The sequence below is a fragment of the Rhinolophus sinicus genome, linkage group LG13, assembly GCF_036562045.2.
Source record: "Rhinolophus sinicus isolate RSC01 linkage group LG13, ASM3656204v1, whole genome shotgun sequence".
NCBI lineage: Eukaryota > Metazoa > Chordata > Mammalia > Chiroptera > Rhinolophidae > Rhinolophus > Rhinolophus sinicus.
Window position 1 is genome coordinate 47,939,925 of NC_133762.1, and position 27,929 is coordinate 47,967,853.

Here is a 27,929-nt window from a genome sequence, read left to right on the forward strand (position 1 = left end):
GAGAGCGGCACACACACACATACACATTGCTGGCGAGGGTCCCCCCTTAAGGTGCCTGGCTGAAGAAGATTACAGAAATGACAGACTCACAGGGCTGGAAGAGAAGCTGGAGGTCATCTGGTCCAGAGGTTTGTAACCAGGCGATCCTTGGAGAGAATCCACGGGAATCTGTGAATGTGGTTGGGAAAATAATTACATTTTTGTTTTCATTAACCTCTAATTGAAATTTGCTATTCTTTCTGCTTCAACTGTGGGCAACAAACCACAGGGACATCACCTGTACTTGTAATTTTTGACACAGTAGAAATCAAAGATGTCTTCATATCACATTGCAGTGCTGCAGCTGATCTCAGGATATTTATGCCCATCACTTCTTTGAAATTATGGTAGTTATTAGATCGCCTGCTAGACACTATATTTAATGTCTTACTAAAGAAAATACGTATATTACTATATCACATATTTAAAATTATTTTGAGCACTGTATTTTATGTAATTAATTCTTTCGTAATTATATGTATTTTCTTAATCCATTTAAAAACATTATTCTGAGCAGATGCCATAGACTTCATCAGACTGCTAAACAGGTCCATAACACAAGGTTTGAGAACACGTCCTTGCCCAATCACCTCTATTTACAGCTGAGAAAATGGAGGCAATTTGGTGAGCGGCAGAGAAAAGGCCAGAAGCTCATAGTGCTGTCCCCAGTCTGTTCCTGCCCTTACAGGTGTGTGCAGTGAAAGAGTGTATCCCTGGTAAAAACAACACGGCACACTTACTTGAAACAAAGTTTTAAAGAATAGGAATCAGGGATGATAAACAATTCCTGAGGCTAATTTTAGCCAGGAAATTTGTTTTCAAATTCAAATATGCTTTTCTACCTTCATTCTAGAGTGTGGATATTGCCAAGGTAAGTGCATGTCATTATTTAATAAAATTAATATAGAGGCACAGTTATGCTAGTTATATTTAAATGATCCCACAGAATACATTACATGTTATTTTCTATACCCCTAATAACAAATTTGTCTCCTGAATATTTGAGGAAATGAAAATTTTAATCTGTGAACATTCCAGCTGTGAGAGACAAGAAGCTGGGTGTCAGGCCCATCTAGGTTGGGATGAGTATGGATAATTTGGATTATTAACTTCATATATTATCTAGAATGAAATGCATTAATGATACAAATATTTTTGAGCTTATATGCCTGTACTAGTGAAACAAACAAGAGCACAATCATTTCAAACAACCTGTGTTTCTCATGAAAGTGTTAGCTGATCCTACACTCCTGATGCAAACATAGAGATGTAAGACATTCAAATAAATTTTCTTTTTGTCTCACTGTTCAGTTAAAGGCAGATTTTTTTTTTTTTTTTTTAAGAATTGATCCCGAAACATTCTGGTTTGCTAAATTTCACGATTCATGGAATTGTAAAACTTTAGCATGGAGAGACGTTGTATATGCTCTAGTTCAGCAGTTCTCAAACCTGTAGATTTTTCAAACATCTTTTTTTCTTCATTACCAATTTATCAGATGTGACATACATGTGAACATATTTATTCATCTTGTTTGACTTTAATTTTTTTATGTTTTAACTTTTCATTTTGAAAATTTTTCAGACTTATGCAAAAGTTACAAATATAAATAATTTCTGTATGCCCGCATCCAGACTCTCCAAATGTTAATATGTCTTGAACCACAGTACAGTGATCAAAATCAGTAAATTAATATTGTTCTACCTTATTGTCTTAACTATAGACCTTATTTAAATGTTGCCAATTATCCTACTAGTGTCTTTTTTCTGGTCCAGGATCAAATCTAGGATTACATACTACACTTAGTTTTCATCTCCACATAGTCTCTAATCTGAAACATTTCCCCAGGCTTTCTTTGTTTTTTGTGATCTTGAAACTTAAAGAGTTTTGGCCAGTTATTTTTGAAAAGGTTTCTTAATTTGGGTTTGTCCGATGTTTCCTCGTGATTCTTTTCAGCTTCTCCACTTTTAGTAGGAAAACCATACAGATAATATTGTGTCCTTCTCAGTGCACTGCATCAGGAGGCACTTGATGTGGATATTTCATTACTGATGTTAATTTTGATCACTTGGTTAAGGTGGGGTCTGCTAGGTTTCTTCACTATAAAGTTGTAAATTTTGTAATTAATAAGTATTCTGTGGGGAGATACTTTGAGACTATGTAAAAATTCCATTTCTCATCAAACTTTTACACATTAATTATTTTTGTGGGTTTTATGTATTTATTTATTTTTGTTATTAATAGTTTCAGGTGTACAAAACAACATAATGATTAGACGTTTACACATCTCACAAAGTGACAACCCCAACAAGTCTACCTATCTGACACCGTACATAGCTATTAGAATAACATTGATTGTATTCCTTATGCTGTACTTTACATCCCATGGCTATATATATGTATTTTTAAATTATAGTTGACATTCAGTATTGTTTTATATTAGTTGCAGGTGTACAGCACAGTAGTTAGGCATTTATATAATTTATGAAGTGATCTCCTCAATAAGTCTGGGATCTATCTGACACCATACATAGCTTTTACATTATCGATTATATTCCCTATACTGTATTGCATTCACATCCCTGTGACTATTACATGACTATCAATTTGTATTTCCTATTTTAGTATATGTGCTGCCGAAGCGAGCACCAATTTGTATTTCCTAATCCCTTCACCTTTCTCACCCATCTCCTCAACATTCCTCCAATCTAGCAACCATCAGTTTGTTCTCTGTATCTATGAGTCTATTTCTATTTTGTATGCTCATTTATTCCGTTCTTTACATTCCACATAAAAGTGAGATCATATGGTATTTATCTTTCTCAGTCTCACTTACTTCACTTATCATAATATCCTCTACGTCCATCCATGTGGTTGCAAATGGTAAGATTTCATTTTTTTATGGCAGAGTAATACTCTATAAATATACCACAATTTTTTTTTGTCCAATTGTCTATTGATGGACATTTTATTTGTTTCCATATCTTGGCTATAATGAATAGTGCTGCAGTAAACATAGGGGTATATATATTTTTCGAGTTAGTGCTTTGGATTTCTTTGGATAAACACTCAGGAGTGGAATTGCTGGGTCTTAAGGTAGTTCTGTTTTTAGTTTTTTGAGGAACCTACAAACCATTTTCCATAGTGGAGGCACCAATTTACAATCCCACCAACAGTGCACGAAGGTTCCCTTTTCTCCACATCCTTACCAGCACTTGTTGTTTGTCGATTTATTGATAGCCATTCTGATAGGAGTGAGGTGGTATCTCATTGTGGTTTTCATTTGCATTTCTCTGATGATCAGTGATGTTGGGCATCTTTTTGTATGTCTATTGTCCATCTGTATATCCTATTTGGAGAAATGTTTGTTCAGATCCTCTGCCCATTTTTTAATTGGTTTGTTTGGTTTTTGGTGTTGAGTTATATGAGATTTTTTTTTTTTTAAATAAATTTTGGATATTAACCTCTTATCAGATGTCTCATTGGCAAGTATCTTATCCCATTTAGTGGAATGTCTTTTTGGTTTGTTGATGGTTTCCTTTGCTGTGAAAAAACTTTTTAGTTTGATGTAGTCTCATTTGTTTATGTATTTTTTGTTTGTTTGTTTGTTTCCCTTGCTTGAAGAGATATATCTCAGCAAAAATATTACTAAGGGTAATGTCTGAGTGTTTACTTCTTATATATTTTTCTAAGAGTTTTATGGTTTTGGGTTTTTCATTTAAGTCCTTAATCCATTTTGAGTTTATTCTTGTATACGGCATAAGAAGGTGGTCCAGTTTCATTTTTTTTGCAGGTATCTGTCTAGTTTTCCCAGCACCATTTATTGAACAGACTGTCTTTACCTCAATGTAAATTCTTATTTCTATTGTCATAGATTAAATGGCCATATTGGTATGGATTTATTTCTGGATTCACTATTTTGTTCCATTGATCTATGTGTCTGTTTTTATGCCAATACCATGCTGTTTTGATTACTATGAACTCGTAGTATAATTTGATGTCAGGTAGTGTGATGCCTCCAGCTTTGTCCTTTCTCAGGATTGCTGTGGTTCAAATATGAATTTTAGGATTATTTGTTCTAATTCTGTGGAAAATGTTCACGCACTAATTTTAATAGATGATTCTTGCCTGAAACAACAATTAGGTTTGTATAAGAAAGAAGCAAGTTCATTCTAGAGAAGATTCGATACTTAACATGAAATCTAAAAGTTTCTTTTCTTGATTTAGATTGTTTTTCATAATTATTCATTGCCCCACTGAATTCCTTTCTCTCACTATTTACCCAAAGTTATAAATGCCATGAGAATGTGACAGTTATGAATGTGCATACAATGTAAATGTACTTGAAAGACAGGTGTTGTAATTCCTGAAGGTTCTTATTGGATTTCAAGTATTTAAAAACACAGAAAAAGGTGCAATGTGGATTCTTTTGTGCATGAATGTAATTTGATCACATCCCCTGAGTACAGCAGAGTGTAGTCATTTATGCCTTCAAAGCCACAGACACCTAATAAGTACATACAATATTGAAAGAAACCTTGCATGTTATACAAGTGTCAATAACATAAGCTTCATGCTGTGCCCTAATACCCATCAAAGTGAGCTACAGCTTCAAGTAGCGAGAGGGAGGGTTGTGTTGGGGAATTTCTTGCATTAACTTTTGGCTATCCACTTCAACTCTTTTTGTAGTGCAAGTCTAGGTATATATAAATAAGCAGATAAATAAAACTGCCTCAGAATTTCACTCATTACTTTGGAATGGGCTATAAGAGAATCAGATATATGTGGACCTCCACCAAAGATAGAAAAGTCTTGCCTACTGGTTCTCGGAATGCATGGAGCCAGATGGTGAAAAGACCCCAGAGTAGGGTAGTTCTTTAAAATGTGGATGAGAATAAGCTTCCCATTAGACTTTTTGTTTTGTTTTGTTTCCCCAGGGCTGACTCCTTTAAAAGTATGGATATGCGAAATAGAAATGTTGGTATAGAAGGGATCATTCTCTTTTCCAAGATATCAAACAAAATGATTTCACAAACCCAGTGAAGACCTAAAGAGGTTATTTAATTTCACCTTCACTTCATCAGAAACCATCCCTAGTTGTAAATCCTCCCATTCTTAGAAAACTCAAGTGCTGGAAATGTAACACCTCCATCATCTCTCACCAATTTTTACTGTCAAAGTTCCTTCCTGATGCTTACCTGAGGACTTGCATCAATAAAAACCCAGTTTTTTACAACCCAGCCATAATAATACTGGGCACCAACCAAAGCTTGTTTCTTGAACTGCCTTTACCAACAGTAATCAGAGCTTTGGGTGAAAATTTGAAAGTATGGTTGTAAAGAGTGTTATGGACACAATGCTAAGAGAGAACACAATTTCTAGATAATAGACTTAAGTTGATTTTAAGTTAAAATCCAAAAGATCATGACAGCCAAATTTGGGCCAAATCTAACAAGTTGAAATGAATAGTGCTACAAGTAAGATTGTTCACTTGGATCAGAAATGATTTGCCAGCATAAATTGTACAGATCAAAAAAACACACACACACACAAAAAAACAAATGGATAAAAACAAAATAAAACCAAGTCTTTTTTTTTTAATTAAAATTTATTGGGGTGACAATGGTTAGTAAAATTACATAGGTTTCAAGTGTACAATTCTGTAATACATCATCTATATATCACATTGTGTGTTTATCACCCAGAGTCACTTCTCTTTCCATCACCATATATTTGACCCCGTTTACCTTCATCTACCACCCCCTCCACCTTTACCCTCTGGTAACCACTAAACTATTGTCTGTGTCTATGAATTTTTGTTTCTTTATATGAAACCAAACCAAATCTTACTTTAGAGATTTTACTACAAATAAACACATGCTAGAAATACGGAGTGGCTAGTAATCTTTTCCCATCCATTACTTGTGGAGTTTTGAATGCAGAATCTAGTGGTCTGGAAGTGAAAACCTTGACCAAAATGTTGCAGGGCCTTGGGCCCAGTACACAGTGATCTGGTGAGGAGGCTGTTAGCTTCTCAATTCTTGAGCAAGCCCACTGAACAGATGTTTCCTTGGTCAGTTGTGTGACTTTATGTTAAGTGTGACTTTATACTAAGCTTCAAAACCTGTCGCCTATTTTTTTTATGACAAGCTTTCAGAAAAAAGTGAATTTTAAAAAATAAAATAACAATAATTAAAAAAAAAAAGAAAAAAAGAGAAACAAAAGTGGAAGTGGATTCTGGAAAAAAATGCAACAGGCTAATTTGGCTTAAAGAGCAAATAGTTTATGCATATTGCATATGGAAATTATACTTGTATTATGGAAAAACATCTCAAGAGTCTTAGGTATAAGAAATTTAATTGACCGACAAAGTACACAGGTAGATACAGTATTTTTCAGCAAATTAACACTTACAAATATTCTTTTGATTTGTAATTTTGTGGTCAGTGACAAAGAAATGATGCTTATTTTGGAGAAAAAAGGAGAATCTGAATATAAAATAAATTTGTGAGTTTTTTTGGTTTGTTTTGCATTTGCCGACCTTTTGATTCTGGTCTCAGATCCACAAAATATTCAACTATAGGGATGAAGAATGAGATTCGAAGAAAAGAAATGTAGGTTGAGAGACCATTAGGAAGGTTTTTTGCAGAACATAAAGAGAGTCTATTTCCTGGATCCTGAGCCCAATTCTCTCCTATTTTATTTCCTTATCAATACCCCACCTTTCATTAAGGCCATCCAAGGAGACCCATGAAAGCTTGGGAAAGAATATGCACTCTGAAGATGGACTGACAAGACAATAGGAGTAACTCTTATGGAGAAAGCCTTCCAGTGAGTAAGCAGATACAGGCATTTGCAAACGAGGTGTTTAAATAGAGAGATTGCATATTTTCTGACGGTTTTTGTTTTAAGGCCTTGAAGAGTTAATTAGGTGCCAGGACCTTATCTTTGCTATGGTCCTGTCCCTTCAAGGATTGAAGCTGCGAAGGCCCTTAGAACCAGCACAGTAACTACTTCTAAATGATCAGAAACCTCCTGAGTTTTCCACTTGAGCTCACTGTATGCCTTTAAGCAATAGAGATTTAAAAGTCCTGAGATTATAGAACCATAAAAATACACATTTACATGTGGTCACATGCCACGTTTAAGACTGGGAGTGAACCACAAAGGGAATGTTTTATACAAGCACCAAAATACAAATTCAATTAATGACACAGCAACTCTAAGAGGAACATGAGGGAAACGCCAAAAGCTGAGTCTCATACAAGCCCTGGATGTGTATTCTGGAGCTGTGAGGATGCATGTTGTCAGCCTCTGCTCTTTTCCATAAGTTCTTTCTGCAGCAATATAAAATGCAGCTAGTAAAACAGGTTTCTGTGGGAGGGAGACTTGGGAGTGCCGAATTTCCTCCTTTTTTTGCTGAACAATTAAGCAATAAAAGCTGTCTGGAAAAACAGAAGACATTTCTGAGCTGGCCATGCATTCTACACATGCCAAGGAAGGGGATTTTTTTGTAGCCTTTTGACTCCTAATCCTGTATTTACTTGTTAGCTAAGTAGAATTGATTTATTTGGTCTTACAGAGTCTAGGCTCTAATCTCTGTTAAGTTTCTCTTCTCCCTCCTTCCCTAAAAGAATGACATGCTTATATTAGATGGTTGAAGGTAGGTTGGGGAGCTACTATTGTTTGAGAAGAAGAAATGATCTTAGTTTAATAAACAAATTTTCAGTTAATTCAAAATGAAGAGGTATTTTAGTACTCACTGTGGGTCAGGACTCATGCTAGGCCTTTGACACCGGGAGAACAAGATAATCAAAGATATAGAAACAGTCAGTAGTGGTCAGTATGAAAAATGGATATGCAAGGGACACCATTAAGAGGATCAGGATCTTGACCACATATGGGGACTTGACTAATGTTTCTTATAGAAATCTAAACTAAGGTTGAGAGTGTGAGGAAAAATTCATCAGGTAACGAAGGGCAGGAGAGTGCTTCCCAGGCAGAGGGGCAACACAGGTGAAGGCCTGGATATAGGTGAGCACTCGGGGGGTGCGAAGAACTAAAAGAGTGTTGATATGACTACGGCATAGACTGGTGAGGGATGAGTCATGTGAAGTAGCAGAAGCCAGACTCCTCAGGTGATTGCTGATGTGGTTAGGAGTTTGGGGTCTTGCCCCAAGAGGGAGAGATGAAAGTGTTCTTTCTACCTCAGTGGTGATGTGGAAGAACCTCTGCTTCTTGAGGTCAACCATCAACGTGTATCCTTATGATACCCCAGTGGGTGGAATGGACCCATTTTGCCTCTATCAACCATGAATTACCAAGACCTTTCCAAATGTCTATTTTGTTTCTTTAAACTGTACACACTTGGGAATTAATACATTGTTGGATAAAATAAACTTAACTCCAAGTAAAGAATTAAAGGGGGCTCATTTGTTATATTATGTTGGGTTTGAGAGAATAATTTGGTGTCTACCTTGTCCTTACCTTCTGAGCTAGTCTTGGTCTCAGTGTCTGAGAGACTTATCTCAAAGGAAATCTACAAAAATATTTGTGGATTTAGACATACAAATCGACAGGGAAAATCATCCAGCAATTCATGTTCCTTGACCTCTCAGAAGCCCAGTATGAAGGTCCCCAGGATACAAAGTTTCATTTTCCTTATTCACATGTTTTTCTTAAAGGGCAACTGTTTGCTAATGTGTTCATTAAATATGAATGCATCAAACAAGCACCCTTTTTGACACAGAATTCTGGAATCTTAAGCATCAGCGGGTATGGGTGTGTTTTGGAGAGATGAGAAGATATACAAGGTCTGTGCTCCTCAGATCGCCTCCCCCAAATGGAAGGAGAGCTGGATGTGAGAGGCAGCAGTTCAGGATGCACGCCAGACCTTGTGACTTATGTGCTGTGTGACTGAGCTTTGTGGGGATTAAGTCAAATCAAAACAATGTGTGTAATGTGTTTAGCATACTGCCCGCCAGGTAACGGGCGCTCAGTAAGGATTGGCGCTTGTTATGAGCAATGGGGTACGGCCATATGTTAAAGGACATTCAGTGGTAAAACCACAACTGCCTTGGATTGCTGTGGGGGTGGGGAGGTAAGTAGCATAAGAAATGTCTTGGTGGGGCAGAGAGGGAAGTCCATTTTTAGCTTGTCTCCAAGGTCAGATGGCATGACACAGGGACCAGAAGAGAGAGAGAGCATTTGATGGCTCCTGTTATTATCACAAGCTGATGTTTACTTAGCGTGGCCCCTACCTGACTATCACAGAAAGGTTCTGGTGTGAAGCCAGCTAAGTAGCAGCACTTCAGCTTGCTGCTTTCACAGGATTTGTTTCTTTCCAGGTGCACCATCCATTCCCAGGACATTTTATAAGCTGAAAAAGGCCGTACTAATGCAAAGTATTCCTATTACCGTGTATCAGCTGGTGAAGTAGTCCTTACAAATGGGAAATATTGGGCACAACCCAAGGTCCTCCCTCCCTCTCCACTCCCCCCCACTGCTTCCCATTTTGAAGTACATATTTATACTTACTGACTGTTACTGGATCTGGAGCCCAGTCTTCTCCTATTTCTCTTACTTGTTCTTTGCCAATATCCCAAATTTCATTAAGACTATCCTGGGAAACCCAAGCAGTCAGTGGTGGGAAGAAAATGCAATTCTGAAATCAAAATGTAGGATGATGGAAAAACAGAATCCTATTACAGAAATTTAATTTAAATGCACTGTGGGGGAGGGGGCTGAGTCATTGTGTGCTAAAGTGAGTTCCCCGTACATTTGTAATGATAACGCTGTCCAGTGGCTAATTACATATTCATGGCCCTCATGGTTTTCATGGCATCTACGTGATGCTCCCTCATGTAGATTTACTCTCCTTATATTCATTTCTTGTCTTTCATTCTTGTAGTTGAATATTTTGGATATGGGACAGAACTAAAAATGTGAGGAGAAATCACCAGAAGTGAAAATGTAAAAGATGGAAGAGTGTGACTGTTGGCAAGGATGTGGGGCATTGCTGGTGGGAGTATGAATTGATACGACCCCTTTGAAAAATGCTTGGCCCTGCCTATTAAGCTGACCGTAAGCTACCCCAGGGTTCAGCAAGTCTACTTTTCGGTATGTACTCAACAGAAATGCATAAAATTGTCCCAAAAGATGTGAAATAGAATGCTCAAATACCCTCAAACTAGAATTATTCAAATGCCCATCAGCTATAGAAAGGATAAATAAAATGTGGCATGTTCACAAAATGGGATGCTTTACATTATTGGGAGTAACTGATCTAATGTTCGTTATACCTATTAATGTAGGTAACTCTTATACACATAAATGTTGAACAAAGGAAACCAGACACAAAAGGGAAAACAGTATATGGTTTAAGGTATATAAAATATAAACATAGGCACCACTAATCTGTGCTGTTATAAGTCAAGATAGAAAGATTAGTGACCAGAAGAAAGCATGACCAGGGCTTCTTGGGTGCAGGTCCTGTTCTGTTTCTTTCTTTCTTTCTTTTTATTAGTTTCAAGTGTACAAAAACAATGTAATAGTTAGACATTTACACCCCTTACATAGTGATAACCCTCCTACCCCAATCTACTACCCCTCTGACATCGTATGTAGCTGTTACAATTCCATTGACTCTATTCCCTATTCTGTACTCCACATCCTATGAGTATATATATATATATATATATATATATATATATATATATATATATATGAATGTCAACTATATACATATGTATATATATTAAATCATAGTTGACATTCATTATTATTCAGCTTCAGCTTCAGGTGTACAGTGCAGTGATCAGGCATCTACGTTTTGTTTCTTAGTCTGGGAGCTGGTTACAAGGGTGTGTTTTGTTTGTGAAAATTCATTGAACTGTATGTGTTAAGTGTATTTTCAGTATCTTCTATTTCAGTAAGAAGTTGTTAAAGGTTGGGAAGATTAAGTTCATTATTTTTGCCACCTTCACAGGCCTAAGCACTATTAGTAATTTTTGTGTAACAAAGCTGGCCAGCTGAACCAACCAGCTACGAACAATTCCTTCAGTCCTTAAATTTATACTTTTCAGACAGAATAGAGCACTTTAGCGTAACTATTTCAGGATGGCATAGTCAATGTCTTTCTCTAAAAGCTGAAGCTAGAAATATCACCCACCCAGGGCTATTGCAAATAGTAACCGAGATCTTTCATAGAGCCACCGTTCCTGGCACTGGCAGGTACTCAGAATGGCAGCAATCCTGAACCGCTGATTCCATTTGGAATCAGGGGAGGGAAGGAAGAATGAACAATTGCTGAACAGCTGTTACGTGCCAGCCAGGCATTGCTCATAGGTTCATAAGCAGCTCTATATGTCATCTTATTTAATCCTATATCAACCCCATGGGGTAAAAATGATTCCCATTGTCCAGATAAAGTGACTGAGGTACAGAGAGGCAGGTGGGCAACATCCCCGAGCTGTAGGAGATACACTGCTATTTGAACCCAGGCCTGCTTACTTTCATAGTTCATTCCACAAGAGCGCACTGCCTCCCAATTAGGTAGAAAACTACCAAGTTGTACTTTAATTTCTCTAAACATAGAGGTTTCCTTCTGAGGTAGGAATCAACTACTTAGCTGGTTTCAGAGTTCCATTTTTTCTTGTTGAGTTGACTTAGTGGTAAAATAATTTTTGAATGAAGTGGGCAGAGAGATCTGGAGAACAGCAAGGAAATCTCAAAGGACCCTGGGATTTGGGTTCTCACTGGGAGGGTTGTTATGCTTTGCAGTAATTGCATATTGAATAAATAATCCCAATTTCCATGGAGTGGGCTGTCTGGACCCTCCAACTTTTAATACTTATTGACTTATTTTATATGGTTTATCAGTTTAACAACTAAAACACACTTTCCTCTTGGTCAAGAGTTTCCCAGGAGTATAATAGAAAAAGTGTTAGATGCAAATTTGTTAATATCCACTTTCACCTCTGCTGAAAGAAAAATAATAAAAAGTCCAGGTACTGGCCAAAAATAACTTTTACTAAAATAGGCCCAGAAGCCCAGCTCTGGTCCTTGCAACAGAGATATGATGTGGTTTGCCTTCTTTGTGAATTAGGACTTTACCAATGTCTGTTGGCTTGATGCCTCTAACAGCTGCACAGAGAAAGGCGTGAGAAGGAGACATGACAACAGAACCAACCTGTGTGGGTCCAAGCATCATGCTGGACACCTGCACATTAGTTATCACTACTCTTAATTTAGAAAGAGAAAAACTGATGTCACAGAAGTCAAGAGACTTGCTTAATGCCACAGAGATATTAAGTGGCAGAATCAAAGTGGATTGGCAAACTTTTTCTGTAAAGGACCAGATAGTAAATATTTCAGCTTTATGGGCCATACAGTCTTTGTTTCAACTACTCAGCTCTTCGGTTGTAGTGTGAAGCAGCCATAGACAATATACAAACAAGTAGATATATTCCAATACAATTTTATTTATGGACATTGAAATTTGATAAAATTTTCATGTGTCTCAAGCAATTACACATTTTTGAATTTTTTCAACTATTTAAAAATGTAAAGACCATTTTTAGCTTGCAGGTATACACAAACAGGTGGTAAGCCAGATTTTATAGGCCACAGTTAACTCACTCCTGTTTTACCTGATTCCAAAGCTCTGGCAAGGCATTTTGACTTAGGAGTTATTTTATCTAAGGTTCCTTGGACTCAAAACCTCTTTGCTAAGCAAGACTTAGTTTTATACTCATCGTGCTTTGACTGTTGAAACCTTTGGCACATAGTGGAGGGATGGTGAGTATGTGTGTACAAGGTCTGACAATTAAATTTGTGAACTCATCCTAGAAACAGTGCTCCATACCTTATTGCTGAATATCACTATGGTCACCTTCGAAGTACTCCCGTTGGGAAGCTTTGCATGGACGCCAGTGCCTAGTCCACCTCAAAAAAATTTTGGAACTCGTTTTCTGGAATGGGCATCAGAGATGTCATTGTATTACCCTTGATGTCCTGAATGTCATCAAACTGTCTTCCTTTCAATATTTCCTTTATCTTTGAGTCAAGAAAGAAGTCATTGGGGGCCAGATCAGGTGAGTAGGGAGGGTGTTCCAATACAGTTATTTGTTTACTGGCTAAAAACTCCCTCACAGACAGTGCCATGTGAGCTGGTGCATTGTCGCGATGCAAGAGCTATGAATTGTTGGCGAAAAGTTCAGGTTGTCTAATGTTTTCACGCAGTCTTTCAGCACTTCCAAATAGTAAACTTGGTTAACTATTTGTCCAGTTGGTAAAAATTCATAATGAATAATCCGTCGGATATCAAAAAAGTTTAGCAACATCATTGCATCTAGTTTGCAAACTTAACTGTCAGACCTTGTGTGTGTGTGTGTGTGTGTGTGTATTTGTGTGTGTGTGAAAGAGAGAGAGAGAGAGAGAGAGAGAGAGAGAGAGAGAGAGACATAATGAATGGACAGCAAAATGTATTAACTCAGTTTTCTTTTATACCAACTGACAGATATTGACCTTTCCATTTTCAAAACTTATGATGTCTAGATACTTGTTTTCTAAAATAGAAAGGTATTAAAATAATATCAACATTAGGATTTATTGTATTGTGATGAATCAAGAGAATTTGCCAACTCCTTGGCCGCTAGTAGGTATAATTCAATGGTTGTCTAACTTGGAATATTGTGAATATTGACATTGGGTCATGAGTGGTCACAGGATGATTTGCAGATGTTATCTACTGAAATTTGTAGACAGTATCTGCTGACATCCTCCATGTTATCTGCTGCTTCATTAGGTTCTGGGGATGTCAATTCATGGATACAGGAAGCACAGCTGTGTTTATAGCTAAATCAGGAGGAATTTTGGCACAGATTCATTTAGGGCAGGAAGGTCCCATTGGAGAACATGAAGAAAAGAGAGAAATGGTTGACACCATGAAATGTTAAACTGGAAGGAATCCTTAGGCAAACTCAACTCACGAGAAAATGGACACCCAGATATTAGACAGTTAGTGCCGAAGCCAAGGCTGGTATCTGTACAAACACTAATTTTTTTCCTCTATCTAGTATCAAGGTGTGTGTGAGATTGTTAAAAGGCTGTAAACTTGGTTTCACCATATAGAATTCAAAATAACAATATCAAATCATAAAATAAGTGAAAAAAGTCCAAAAGATTTCTGATTTCCTGCACTATGGCTATTTCTGATACTTTGCAAAATAACAAAAATCAAATTTAAAGAACGAACCTTTTGCTCCTACTTTGTGAGTGCTTTAACCCATTGGATGATTTTCCCAGCCCTTCCCAAAGCGTCTAGATTAATTTTTGGTGACATTGCTAGGGAACTCCCATGAAATCTTGTGGGTCCATGGAAACCATGTGTAAGACTCTAACATATTATGTACATCACAGACATCCTATCATGTGAAAATGTTCTGTTCCAACAGTTCCTTGGAACCTCAGATGCATTTTTCTTAAAGAACAATGTTCCAAGGGACAGTTATCTTCCCAAGCTATCATAAAAGCCTGTTGGATTCCCCAAGTGGCTGAGCTGGAATGAAAGGCCTCTGAAGCTGCTGAGGCCCCAACTTTCAACCCTTTGCGAGACAGCTCAATGGATTGGGAAACTGGTAGAGGCCCTGCCGTATCCTGTCCTCCTCCTTTTGGGAGAACTGGGCAGTCCTTGAGTGGTAAGAGGGAGGAGGGCCTGTGGGAGTGGGGGCTTGGTGGGGAAGCTAAGGTCCCCTTTGGAAACAACGGAGGAAGGCTCCATGTTAAAGGGGAAAGGAGGAGACAGGAAACCTCCATTAAATTGTTTATAAGTTGAATTGTTTCTAAGGCCGGAACTGACAACTGTGTTTTTACAAAGTAAGAAAGGATGCAATGAGTTCCACAGCCTTCATTTAGGTATATACAATGCTTAAAAAGATCAGAGTGCAGTTTTCTTTGGACAGGTAGTTTTCAAAAAATTGAGTGTTGGGACAGCATATAAAATCTTCCAATTTGAAGATTATTGAAGGTTATTGCTGATGCCATTTGAACAGTATTGTCATATTCATGGACTGTGAGACAGTTTAAATCGCTGCCTAAGCAAGCAATTATTTTGTTTTTGCTTCTCCAGTTAGACAAGGGAAAATGTTTTGCATTCTATCAGCTGGGCTTTTATTGTTTTTCATGTTAGGACAAATGGTCTTTGAGAGGTGGGGTCTTGTTTGAGGAAATGTCAAGCTGTCCAGTTTAGATTTATTGGTGATTGTGGCAGGTGCCAAATGTTTCAAGAAGTTGGTGTATGCATTTTTTTCCCCTCTCTCCTGGAAGATTTTCTGGAATCAGGATATGTTCTCTGCAGGAAGAAAACACATGTGTTACACTCAAAACAGTGTATGACAGAAAAATCTAAAGAAGGCTTGTAGTGGATGGATTTACATCATCTGAAAGGTATTTTGTGCACCAAGTTCCAATGCTAGGGAAGTCAGCTAAACAAGGAACTTTCATTTAGGGCATAGGATTGTGGTATATGCTGTCTGGGTGGGCTACAGAGGCATGATTTATGGGGATATCATAAGTCTTGCTGGCTCTAAGATATTTGCCCTCCAATGTCCAGGAATTCCCATCTTTGGCACAGTCCTCAGAGAAGCACTGACTTAGCTCAACTTTCCCACTATGTACCCCCACAAGCAGGTCAAATTCAGTGTGAACCTTATGGCAGGGAATGCTTTGGAAGCTTATGTTTTATCTTAAAAATTGCTGGGAATTTTACATCCTTTCCATACATATTCATGTTTTATTTAATTTATCACCCATCCTCAAATCTTTGAGTACAAATGATGTTTCAGAAAGATGGATCATGTTTATTCTGTAGCCTTGAGCACTTCCCCAGACACTAGCTTTTCTCCTCGGGAGGAGGAGGATCCTATTTTGAAAAACTAGTACTTCAGTTGTTGTCCAAGTAGTGGTCCATCCATTGTCCTTTGGAATATACAACTCCTCCTCTGGAACAGTGACATGTGAATTCATTTTTACATTAGGAGAAGGTAATTTGTCAGAGGAGTTCATTGTCATTTTGGAAAACAGTACTCAAGTCACTAAGGGATTAGGAATGAGAAATCTTTGGTGATGGAAAAGGGAAGCCTTGAAAATACATAATATTATTCCGGGAGGGTAACCTTGGGTGGAGATGGAGGGAATTAGGGCGGAAGGGGGAGCAGTGTGGTGGAGCAGAAGGAGAAGTAGAAGCAGAAAAAACAATGGAGGTGCAAGTGGAAAATTTGTTTTCTTAATGGCTTTCCATTCTTCCAAATCTATCTCCAACCTTAATTTCATGCCTCAGTTCCAACTCCAACAGCTCTATTACAATAGCAGCCCCTCTACCTGGAGACTCAAGTCAACACGACGTTAACTCACTTGCGAGTGACCCCACCCACTCCTTCCTCCTGCTGCCTTTCAATTCCCTACTTTCCATTGGACTCTGGCTCATCAGTGACACTACGGACTGTTTGCCTCACTGTTTCAGCCAGAGCCTAGGGAGTCTTCATTTTTTCTTTCTACCCAACTTCCCATGTATACATCCAATTGATTACGAAGTCTAACTGAGTAACCTTGGAAATGGTCTTTATAGTCTGTAGAAATTATTTTTTCTGCACAAAACATTCAAAAGGCTGAATGGCAGAGAGTTTAATGAAGAGCCCAGTTACAGTAACGATGACGAAGCTATGAAAGAACTGTCCCCAGTTTGTGATCTCTCGTCACTTTAAAAACCAACATTTTAAAACAATTTTAATGCTGACAGATGGTGCTTGTGCGTAAGATAACATCCTGAGGGTGGGGTGGTTACCCATGGCTAGCATGTTATCCTGTGACTGTGGCTTATATCGTATATGCTCCCGCTCAAGAGAGTGCATGGGACTGCATATAGAAGTGATATTACATAGTGATTATGGAATTATCTGTATTTCATTAAGAAAAGTCACTTGCAAACTCTGTTCAAAAATTAAAAGCACATTCCCGGGTCCCAATAGATATTTGTTGAAAGGATAAGTGTTACTTGTGACACACAAACAGTAGTAGATCTTTATACATCAAAGTTTTGAACACAGCTCGACCTCCACAATTGGACCTGCTGCTTGTTCTAAAATGAATTTCTATTCTGTTCTTAATCATTCTGATACTTACACACATTGGTAGCTTCCCACTGTCAAGAAGTTCTTACTATGGTGGAAAAGATTTTTCACTGACCCAATCCCCCAGCCTCACCTTGACTCAGAGGTCCCTTCTTCACCTCTTCCAACACCACCTGTTCCCCAGTCTACACTGAGCTCTTTATCAGTCCTTGAAGAATATACTCAAAGCAACGATCTCTGTGTCCTATGCACATTCCCTTGACATTTAACATTTTTATGCATGCTGGCCCAAATTCCAAGTGCCAGCACCTGAGACACCTTGCCCAAGGGCTTCTCTGACCCCCAGAACCCACTCTGCCCAGGCATGGGTAGACTTGAAGTACTAGGGAGTGATCGGCCCCTGGAAGCAACTCTCACCAATAACTTTCAAGAATGGCTGTATAAATACCTCACTGAAATCTATCATGACACGTATTGCTAAGTGGAAATAGATAATTACCTGTCATGTGAATGAATAAATGAATGAGTGAATGAATGACTGAGTTAATAGCTTTGTTTGTCCTGTTTAGTATTAGGACCTGAGACAAAGTAAAGTATCCCTTTTCCAGTATATATTTTCTAGAAGTTTCTGGATGTTTCCCTATAAAGTTTTTCAGTAAGCTTCCCTCTAATTTGTGAGAAACAGGTAAATCAAATTAATATGGGACATATTGTTCTGCATTACTTTTCAGAAGTTTCTTTCATGTTCTCTTGCACTCGCTCATTCTATTAATAAGAGCAAATGACCTACTGTGTGTGATTCAGACGCACACATACATCCACTCCCTTTGAAGTGTCAGCCCTGGAGCCCTGTTGAAATGTGCATCTGCCATGGGAGTCAGTTAGTATGTTGCCCAGTTAAACATCCATCCAGGATTTCATAGGGACTTGAGAATCATTGTTTTTGGCTAGAATCCTGGGTTTGAGGTTTCTTCATGTAAGACTCTGAAAAAGGATTTGGAAATGTCTCTAATCCCAAAGTATGTATTTAGGAGGCTGCCTTTGCCATTACCCACCTAACAATTCAGGCTCCTGGGGTCAGTTCACCCAAGTGCATTCATTTCATTGGTAGAATAAAAAGGAACTGATCCATGAGACAGATTACTTGGGTTCTAATGCTTTTTTTTTTTTAAGGAGTGCACATGTGGGGATAGAACCAGTAACCTCGGTGCTAGTACTGTGCTCTAACCAAATGAGCTAACTGGCCAACCCCCAATGCTGGTTTTAATAGGTAAGTTATTCATTACTTGCCACCCCATTTTTCTTATCCTAGATGAGATGGTTGGAATTGACAATCTCTACGTCCCTGTCCAAATCTGAAATTCTGAGTGGGATTCTGAATTCTACTTTGCCACCAACAGTGTGTCCTCAGAGCCTTGCCTATTACTCATGAGAATGTCAATGTCTGGGTAAATAGATATTTTGGGTCAGCTCTAAAAAAACCCAGAAGTAGGTATTGCGTGTTGATTTTGGCATGTGGACAAGCCTGAGCAGAGCCATGTCAAGCATTTCACCATGATAGCTGCTGGAAGGAAGGGCCAAGGGACGCGGTCTGGGTGAGCTGCTTGGAATGAAGAGGTCCAGCCCAAGTTCTGTGGCACAGATGACCCTGCAGAAGAAGAGGAGGGGGGAAACCCAAGGGTGAATCTAGGTATCATAAAAAAAATCATTAGTGTCCATGTTCAAAATGGCTTATGACACCGTCTCAAAGCCACATTCTCAGACAATAGGGAAAGCTGTAAATAGATCCACACAGTTGTCCAAACATAGCAGCAAAACTAAGGAAAGCCAAATTAAACAGGCTCAACTAAAGTTTTGGGTGAAATTGCTGAATGTTGCTCATGCTTTCAGAATGGGAAGCAGTGTTCAGAATACTCAAAACAGTGGGTCCTTGGAGGCAGCTATAGGCTGGTAGACTGTCTCTACCCTCCCACTAGGAGCTCGCTCAGCATAGAAGAATCAGAGACAGACACTTTCAAAAGGGTTGCCTCACTACTTGCAGGATTTGCAGCATTGCTCCATTGTTACTCCAGTGAAAAAATTTTAGAAAGCATGTTAGGCTCCCAAACCCACACGTCTAAGAATTATACCACATGACAGAATTTTAATAACATGGTCGCATCTCAAAAAAATTTTAATTTTAACATAATTTCACACCTACCAAAAAGTTGCAAAAGTGTGCAAAAAATTACTGTGTACCCTTCATGTTCACATTCAATGTTTTACCAATCCTCCCTTCCTCTCTCCCTCCTTCTCTCCTGCTTTCCTTCCTTCTTCCTTCTTTTCTTCTTTCTTTCAAATATATATATACATATATATTTTTTCCAGAATTGTTTGAGGATAAGTTGCAAACATGATGCCTCTTTATCCTTAAATATTTCAGTGGATAGTTTCTAAAAACAAGGACACTCTTATGTACTCATAGTGTTATCAAAATCAGGAATTAACATTAACATACGTAGTACTATTATCTAATTTACTTCTCCAGTTGTCCCAATAATGTTTATTATAGCAAAAGAAAATCCTGGATCACAGGTTGCATTCAGTTTACATATTTTCCATCGTTTTTTAATATGGAAGAGGTTCTTAGTCTTTCTTTGTCTTTCATGATATTTTTGATGAACACAGACCAGTTATCTTGTGGAATGTCCCTCAATTAGGGTCTGTCTGATGCTGTGGAATTTCCTTTTAGCTTTATGCCCCACCTCCCGAAGTACAAATGCCCAACTGGGATGTGACTGGCTGCAGGAAACAGCTTCTCCAGCCTAGCAGTCTAGAGCTCATGCAAAATCTCCTTTGCCCTGTCTTGGGGTTTTCCTCCCTATCTGCCTGAAACATGGTTTCTTCCTCTGCAAGTGTTATAGGAAAATCAGATACATTGCTCATTAGAAGTTCGACTTATATTGTTGCCCTCATTTATACTGTTGGATGTGGCAAAAGGATTCTTCAATTCTATCAGAGTTAAATAAAAGATTCAATACCCATTAAAAGCAGGCTGGGGGAAAGGATTCATGATGCATAACATAGCTTCTTTGGGAAAATAAACTTTGAGTTCTAAACAAATTTATGCACAAATTAATTTCTGCAGCTTAATGGGCTCTTTGCAGGTGGTTTCCATTTGTTTTACAATTAAGCGTTATAATAAGATTCCATCTCGGTCTCTACTTGGACGTGTTTCATTATTTAGGCCCCCACATGTCATTACTTTAAAGTAGTTTTCCCTATAAGTTGGTCTTATGGCATGAACACTGGAAATAAAAATGTTTCAAATTTCCAGTGAACCTAAACATGATTTATCAGGCTCACTGACCCTCACATTTTATTGTCAAATGAAGGTGGGTGGGAGAAGATGAGATGGTCTGGAATAAGAGCTACTCAAAGTGTTTTATCTGTGTCTTGACAGAAAATTGAGGGTGTTCTTAAGGGCTGGACATTTCTGACAAACCTGCCAGTCAGGTGAGGAAATCTCTGGATGAGAATCATGAAATTAGACTTCTGGGAGGGCAGTAATTATTACAAATTGCAGTCGAATCTGAGAACCGTTAAAGATGTCATCTCTGAAGTGAACCTCAGCAAGCAGCATCTCCAGGTTTAAACAGTAATTAGTAGCCAACATATATAAATACTTGAATGAATAACTTAATTCTTAAGACACAGATGATAACTAAATCTGTTCTTGGAAGACAGTTCCAGTTATCAGGTCTTTGGAATCATGGGAAATTTGTACAGTTATGTTTCTGTACAGTGTAAAGAACAATCTCATGTTCTACAGATCACTGTTGATTATTGATATACCACCCTCTTAATCAATCAGTCTATTATTTTAGATATAGTGTAAAAAATACTGTTCTAGAAGCCAGAAGAATCACATCCTAATCTTTAATCACTTAATGAGGAACTGGGCACAAACTGTGTTATAGATACTACATAGTGATAGAAAGAGAAGTAAGACATAGTCCTTACGCTCAAACAGATACAACTGTAAGAGAAGAAAAATTAATTAAAAAAGAGATGATACATTTTCTTTTTAAGTACAGCATGAAGCATTAAACATTGAAGGAAGTACAGAGGATCCCTGAAGTAGAGATGAAAAATAGCTAACTCAGATGGAAATGGTATGAAGAGACTATTGGTAAGAGCTTTGGGAGGAAGTTATAATTGAGCTGAGTTCACAGAATGGGTAGAAATCAGCAAGTGAATGAGGCAAGGAAGGGCATTACAGGTATAAGTAATAGCACATTTAGCACCTAATGGTGGGCTGCAGGCTGGAACATTGGAAGATGGTAAGTTATTCAATATAGGTGGAGGTAGGAGGAAACCAGGAGATGAAGCTGGAAAAGTAGGCAAGGGGAGATCATAGAGAACCTTGTGGATGATGTAAGGAACTTGGAATGTCATCTGAAGTTTACTCAGAGTCATCAAAGGGACTTAAACAAAAAAGCAGAGTTGTTAAATAGCAGAGGTTGGAAGAGACAGAGATCGGAGGCAGGCACAACAGCTAGGGCACTCCTGTAATAGCATATCGAGCAGTAATGATGACCTAAACTAAGATGATAGCCATTGGAATGGAGAAAATGGTATGTAGGGTGTGATCAAACAATACGGTGAATGTTTAAATAAAAAAATATTATTACAGTAAAAGACATATTGCCATTAACCGTCCCCCCCCCCCCCAAATGCTCCCTGTCTCTTCAAACAATAATTTTTGGTACAACAATTTCTGTCAAATAACAACATTACAGTGCATCCTCATCCACCTCATTTACGGGATTTGACACCATGCGACTTCTGGCTCTTCCCCAAAGTCAAAAATGACCATGGAACATAAATGTTTTGAATCAATTCAGGACACCAAGGCATCCACGATGGCACAGCTAAAGCTAAAAACACTCACAAAAGAGGACTTCCAGAGCTGCTTCAGAAAGTGGCAAGAACGATAGGATAGGTATGTTCGAAGTGAGGGGGAGTATTTTGAGGGGGATTCATGGCAATAGGCCTTTTACTGTAACAAATTTTGTTTATTTAAATATTTACCATATTGTTTGATCACACCTCTGTGATTAGAAGGGTGTTTCAGAGATGGTGGCTGATGGAATGTAAGGTTTATGAAAAACCACCAGTTAAAGATGACTCTAAAATTTCAGCCTTCAGTGACTAAAAGGGTGCTGTTACTGTCATTAAAACAAGGGAGAAAAAAAAGTGATGCTTTCAGATTTTTGCACATGTGGCATTTGGTGTGCCTGAGGAACATCCAAGTGACGATATTCCATAAGAAGTTGGAGGTTGGGTTCTGGATCATGGAACGAACTAAAGTTGAAGATAAGACATTTGTAAGCCATTGGTACAAATAAAATGAGCCCAGGAAAATGGGTAGAGTGAGAAAAGAAGACAGACAGCAAGCATTTCAAGAGTGGGATTAGGAAGAGGATTCTGCCAAGGAAAGACTGAAAAGGAGTGAGAGAGGCAGGAGGAAAACCAGAAGGGAGGGCTTTCATGGAAAATGGTGGCGGAGTGAGTGGTTGAGGGTGATGTGTATGCAGAGACTTTCTTATGACAAAACCAACTTTATTTTAAGGTTTGCCAATGGCAGGTCACAGATACTCTTAGGGAGAGAACTTTCTGTGGGTTGGTGAGATTAAGGAGACAGTGAGTATAGATAAAACAATCTGAAAGTTTGTTGGAGAGAAGACATAGAAGACAGCACTTAAAAGAGGGCATAATTTATAGGTGGGGAAGGCTAACAGGGCAATATGAATTAACTTTTGTGCTGGAATGAAAGAACCAAAAGAGAGAGACTAACAGAGATTTTGGAGAGAAAATTTCAAGATTCTGTGTCTACCGATGCAAATATAGGACTTTTGGGCAATCCTGTTGCCTCCCTGAGCTGCAATCTCTAATTTCCCTTCTGGTTCTAAAAGTTGTGATTCTGGCGCCTGTCAAATTCAGAGGAGTGTGCCAGCAAATGGTGCTGCATCTATGCACCTGGCAGGCAAACAGTGAAACTATGAAGGAACACACCTGAGGGCTGGAATTGAATATATATACATAGAGAATTTGTGGACAGTGAATGAGATTTAAGAAGCACATTTTGAGAAATGTTATTTTATTTAGAGACAATATCATAGGTTTGCTTATTTTTATGAAGATTTTGTTCATAGAAGTTCAAGGTTTCTAGCAACTCTGTATTTTAGGAAATGTGGCCCTTGAATCTTCATTCCATCCATTGCGTTCACCTGAGGGGGCTGCTTTCTTTTGTAGGCCTGTCCCAGCACCCTCTGGGATTTTGCATTTTTGCCTTACTGTGTCTACATCTCCTTTCTTCTCTTTATAAAAGCCAGCCGTTTTCATAGGAAAATTCTGCTGTAGATTATTTAAGAGGGGGCTTGATAGAAATCAGACTGTGTGGTGTGTATGTCAATAGTGTTCCAGCATGTGTGGACACTGGGGGGTGGGGTCTTCCATTGTGGTAGAGAGGAGGCATGAGATTTGTTCCATGTCATTACCTTTCCATTTTGAGTCTACTTTAGGCTGCATGGAATATTGTCCAAAATCAATTTCAAGGCCTCTCAGGAAGGATAAGTAACACTTAGGTCATATCATCTAATATCTATCCTGAAGCAACTGGCAACATCACTAGTTTCTTAGGATTCATTCTGGAAAGACATTTTTATTTCACACACACACACACACACACACACACACACACACACACACACACACACATATGATATATACTAATGGTGCCCACCCTAATGGTGCCACATTATATATAAATTTCTTTTCCTCTAATGGCACATTTTGGTGATTTATTCCATATAAGCAGTACAGGTAGATTGCCTCATTCTTCTTAATGATTGCATAATTTTCCATTGTGTGGATTTTCTGTAATTTGTTTAGCTGGTTTCTTACTGATGGATCAGATGGATTGGATTGTTTCCAATATTTTACTATTATAGCCAATTCTGTTATACCTCGTTTTGCACAAGTGCAAGTATATCTACAGGATAAATACCTAGAAATGCTATTGCTAGAGCAAAGGGTATGTGAAATTTCAATGTGGAAATATTTAAATAGGTTTGAAAATGGTCAGTATGAAGGGCGATTTGTTTGGACCGAATACGTCACGAGGGAAAGTAGGATGTGATTCACTAGAAGCTGATATGTGGCCACACATCTGTGTACTTTAGTACAGTGAAACAAAGGGGTGAGTTAGAACCAAAGTACAATACAACAGCACTCTCTGGAGCTAGTGATTGGCCCTTGTGTAGCAAATTTTCCTGAAGATCTGTCCCTAGCCACTGATATGATCCATAGGTTGCACCTGAACTTTGTATGCCAGATGCCCAGCTCCTGGGAAAATCTCAGCATCTTCCCATCAAGAGGAGAGGCTTCATCAACTCTTACCCTAGAAGCTTGTAGTCCCAGGCAAGTCATCTCTGGAAGCCAGGTCCTGGATGAAGCTATAAAGTAGGAACTTCAGGGTGAAGGAGCAAGCTATGAGACTAGTTAAGGAGCATATCAAAGCCAGAGCAGTAACAATGAAAGCAATTCTCCATTCAGATAAGACCCTGGTATCTCTGTAGCCCCACAACATCAAAGAGATGGGATAGACAATGCAAGAGTTGGGTGTTGTAAAATCAAGAAGCTTTTGTTTAAGTGCCCCACCCCTTGCAATCAACTTCCTTTGGAGTCTGAATCCATAATATTTCTGGGGCCAGAGTCCCCAAACACCAGGTGATGTTCCCACAAGGAATGAGGTGTTTGTTTCAATAGGGTTAAAGATAAGTAAATCTAAGACACCACCTCTGGTAGCTGGGCACCCCATTCTCCAATCTCCTGCACTTTAACACATGAAACATTTTCCCATGTGTTAGCATAGGAAAGGTTGAGGAGGAAATGGGGCTGGAGGAGAATGTTTGAATTAACTAGACAAGACATAAGAAAGTAGAACAAAGAAATATGGACTCTCATTCACCTATATTTATTCCTTATCAAAAAACACAGAAAGTGTACCTCTCTTTTCCCGATCTAGTGTTTCCGGAGCTCAGGAAGTACAGTGTACAGCAGTTAACTCAGAGAGTCATGGATTCTACATCCAGTTCCCTCATTCTCTGAGTGACCAGGGACTTAACCCAGTGAGGCTCAGAGTTTATATTTATAAAACTGAGGGGATAACAGCACACTTATCTCAAAGATAGTTGGGTAGTTATGACACACGATCTGGAACAGATGAACCAATCAATAACTGTTAGCTATTATTAATATGAATCCAACAGAGTCGACTGTGTTGCAACTTGGTTTGCGCCAAAGCCAATCCCTTATGGTCACAGTCCCTTGGGGTGCATCAACTCTGGTTTATCCTCCTTGGTTCATGTGTGGCTTCTGTATGTGCAGACATGGCTCAGGTAATTGCATCTCATGGCAGGAAGATGCAGTGCAATTGTACATAGCTGGAAGTCAGGTTAGTGGTTTTTAAAGTGTGCTCCTTTGACCAGCAGCATCGCATCACCTGGGAACATGTTAGGACCCACTGCAGACCTAATTAATCAAAACCTCTGGGGGTGTGGTTCCCCTGCTCAAGGCCACAGGTAATACTAATGCATGCTAACGTGTGAAAACCACTGATCTAGACTTTGGGATGCTATTGAACTGCCCTGCTTCACATGGGAAGAGCTGGAGTGAAAAAAGAAATTCAAGATGGCATGTTCATAGACCATGGACAAATTTGGTTGAATAGTTTAACAATCTTGCCTGTTCTTGAATATTCTCCTCTGGCTGGGAACAGCCTGTCAAGCTGCAGCTATTTCCTTTCCTCTTTCTTTCCCTGCTTGTCTCCCACAAGACACAAGATAGTTCCTGCCTCAGCTTCTCAGATTACCATTTCTTCCTCAAAGCCAATTAAAGGTCTCTAATCCCTCCTGTGTTTACCTAAAGGATGAATTTGATCAGAAAGGATGAATAGGAAGGGCAAAATCCTAGAAGGGCTTGGGAAAGGAAGTTTCTGCTCGAGTGGTGGGAACACACCCCTTCTCACTAAGCTTATTATGAACTGGTGCATTTTTTGAATTACAATTCTCCATCCAGACGGTCTCTTTCATCTAAAGCCCTTGGTTGTGCTTTCAAAGGCAACCTCTGACTTTACTTTAGGATTAATACTTTTGAGATTTTTTTCTCCCCAAGTACATCTCGGGTACTCCCTATCCCCAGTAATAATTTGAATCATATGAAATATCCATTTTTGTAGGTGGAAAGCAGGTGAATATCAGCAACTTCTTATGATTCAACTTAATATATACACTCAAGGTTACTTATGTTGGAACCCATCGTTCTGCCTTACTCGCAACTGAAGGCAGATCAATTTTAAGGGCTTCTAAGCTCAGCAGAGAGCTGAGACCACCTAGAGTTTGCCACTTCCTGGCTTACTTTCCTCATCTGTAAAATGGGAACGTTATTACCTTTCTTAAAGGATGATGTAGGATTAAATGAGAAATCATGCGTGGAGTGTCTGGTGCAGTGCCTGAATTCTAATTGATACTATATGTGTTAGTGTCCTACTTTAGCGAGGCTGGAGATAACAGTCTTGAAACTCACATTTCCGGCTCTTCTCCGTCCTCCATATCTACGGATGGTCAGCCTCCAAGTTATAACTGGTACTCATCTAGAAAGGGGTCTGGACCTTGTTTAAGGCCCATAAACAGTATGCATATGTTACGAGATGGTAAGAGAGTGAAATATTTTGTCTGCCTTAAGTAACCATTATTCTTCATTTCAGAGAAGTGTCAGATTAATTTATTTATGTGTTTTGGAATCTTAGTAGGAGAAGAGAAAGCGGCTCAGTAAATGAATGCAGAGAGTTCCGGCCTTATCATTAACTGGATTGTGCAACCCCAGCGGATCAGCCTAACCTCGGAATGTCTCCGTTTTCCTGTCCTGTACATGAGGATTGCACATATGCCTCAATCTACTTCAGTGAGGGTGGGAGTGATAGAGCTAGTGCTTCATGAGAGCGCGTTGAGCTTTTGGAAGGCAAAGATGTTACACCGAAGCAAGGCGTTATTACATTATGTAAGGGCTATCGTTATTCTTGCCAATAGTCATGACACCAGGAAAACCTATCTTCTATTATAGTTCAAAAGCAGAATGAAAAAAGAAAAACGTGTTTTTGTTTTGCAGTAGAACCGTCATCACCCCCAGAAGTGCTTTGGAGAGTGTAATAGGAATATTCTCAATGGCCTTGAAGAGCAAGGTTAAGAGCTACCTGCACTTGGCGCTTTCCTTACCACACAGTGGTAAGAATCCTGATGGATTGTCTTTCTGGCTAATTACTAGATGTTAAAAAAGGTTAGTGGGAACTTGATACTCTGTAAGTCGGACTGTTGACAAGAGACCCTCTAAAATTTAAAAGACAGGTGTTGATTGGAAATTTGCATGTGTTCCAAGCCAGTGTTGTTTACCAGAGCCACCCTTTACTTGGAAGTAAACAAGGGAAAGTAATTCAACATTCCCATCAATAAAATGGCTTGCCCTGTGCTTGTAAAATGTTTTGTGACTTATTCATAAACTGAGAGTTGAATAATGACAGGTGTATGGTACCACGCATGAGCAATGAATTGGGAAGGTTCACTTTCCTTAACGTGAAACTGGTTATATTTGTAGAGAGATGAAGTGATACACAAATGGAGAACTGGAATCTGGGGCCTCTATTTTTTTCTTGTTAAGTTAAA

At 38.7% G+C, this 27,929-nt stretch overlaps 1 long non-coding RNA gene across 1 annotated transcript; it reads left to right on the forward strand.

Moving 5' to 3' along the window:
* Positions 1–27,643, forward strand: LOC141568057 (uncharacterized). Its single transcript, XR_012491072.1, has 3 exons — positions 1–128; positions 18,340–18,436; positions 27,379–27,643. It is a non-coding gene; the product is annotated as an uncharacterized LOC141568057 (long non-coding RNA).
* Positions 27,644–27,929: the final 286 nt, after the last annotated feature.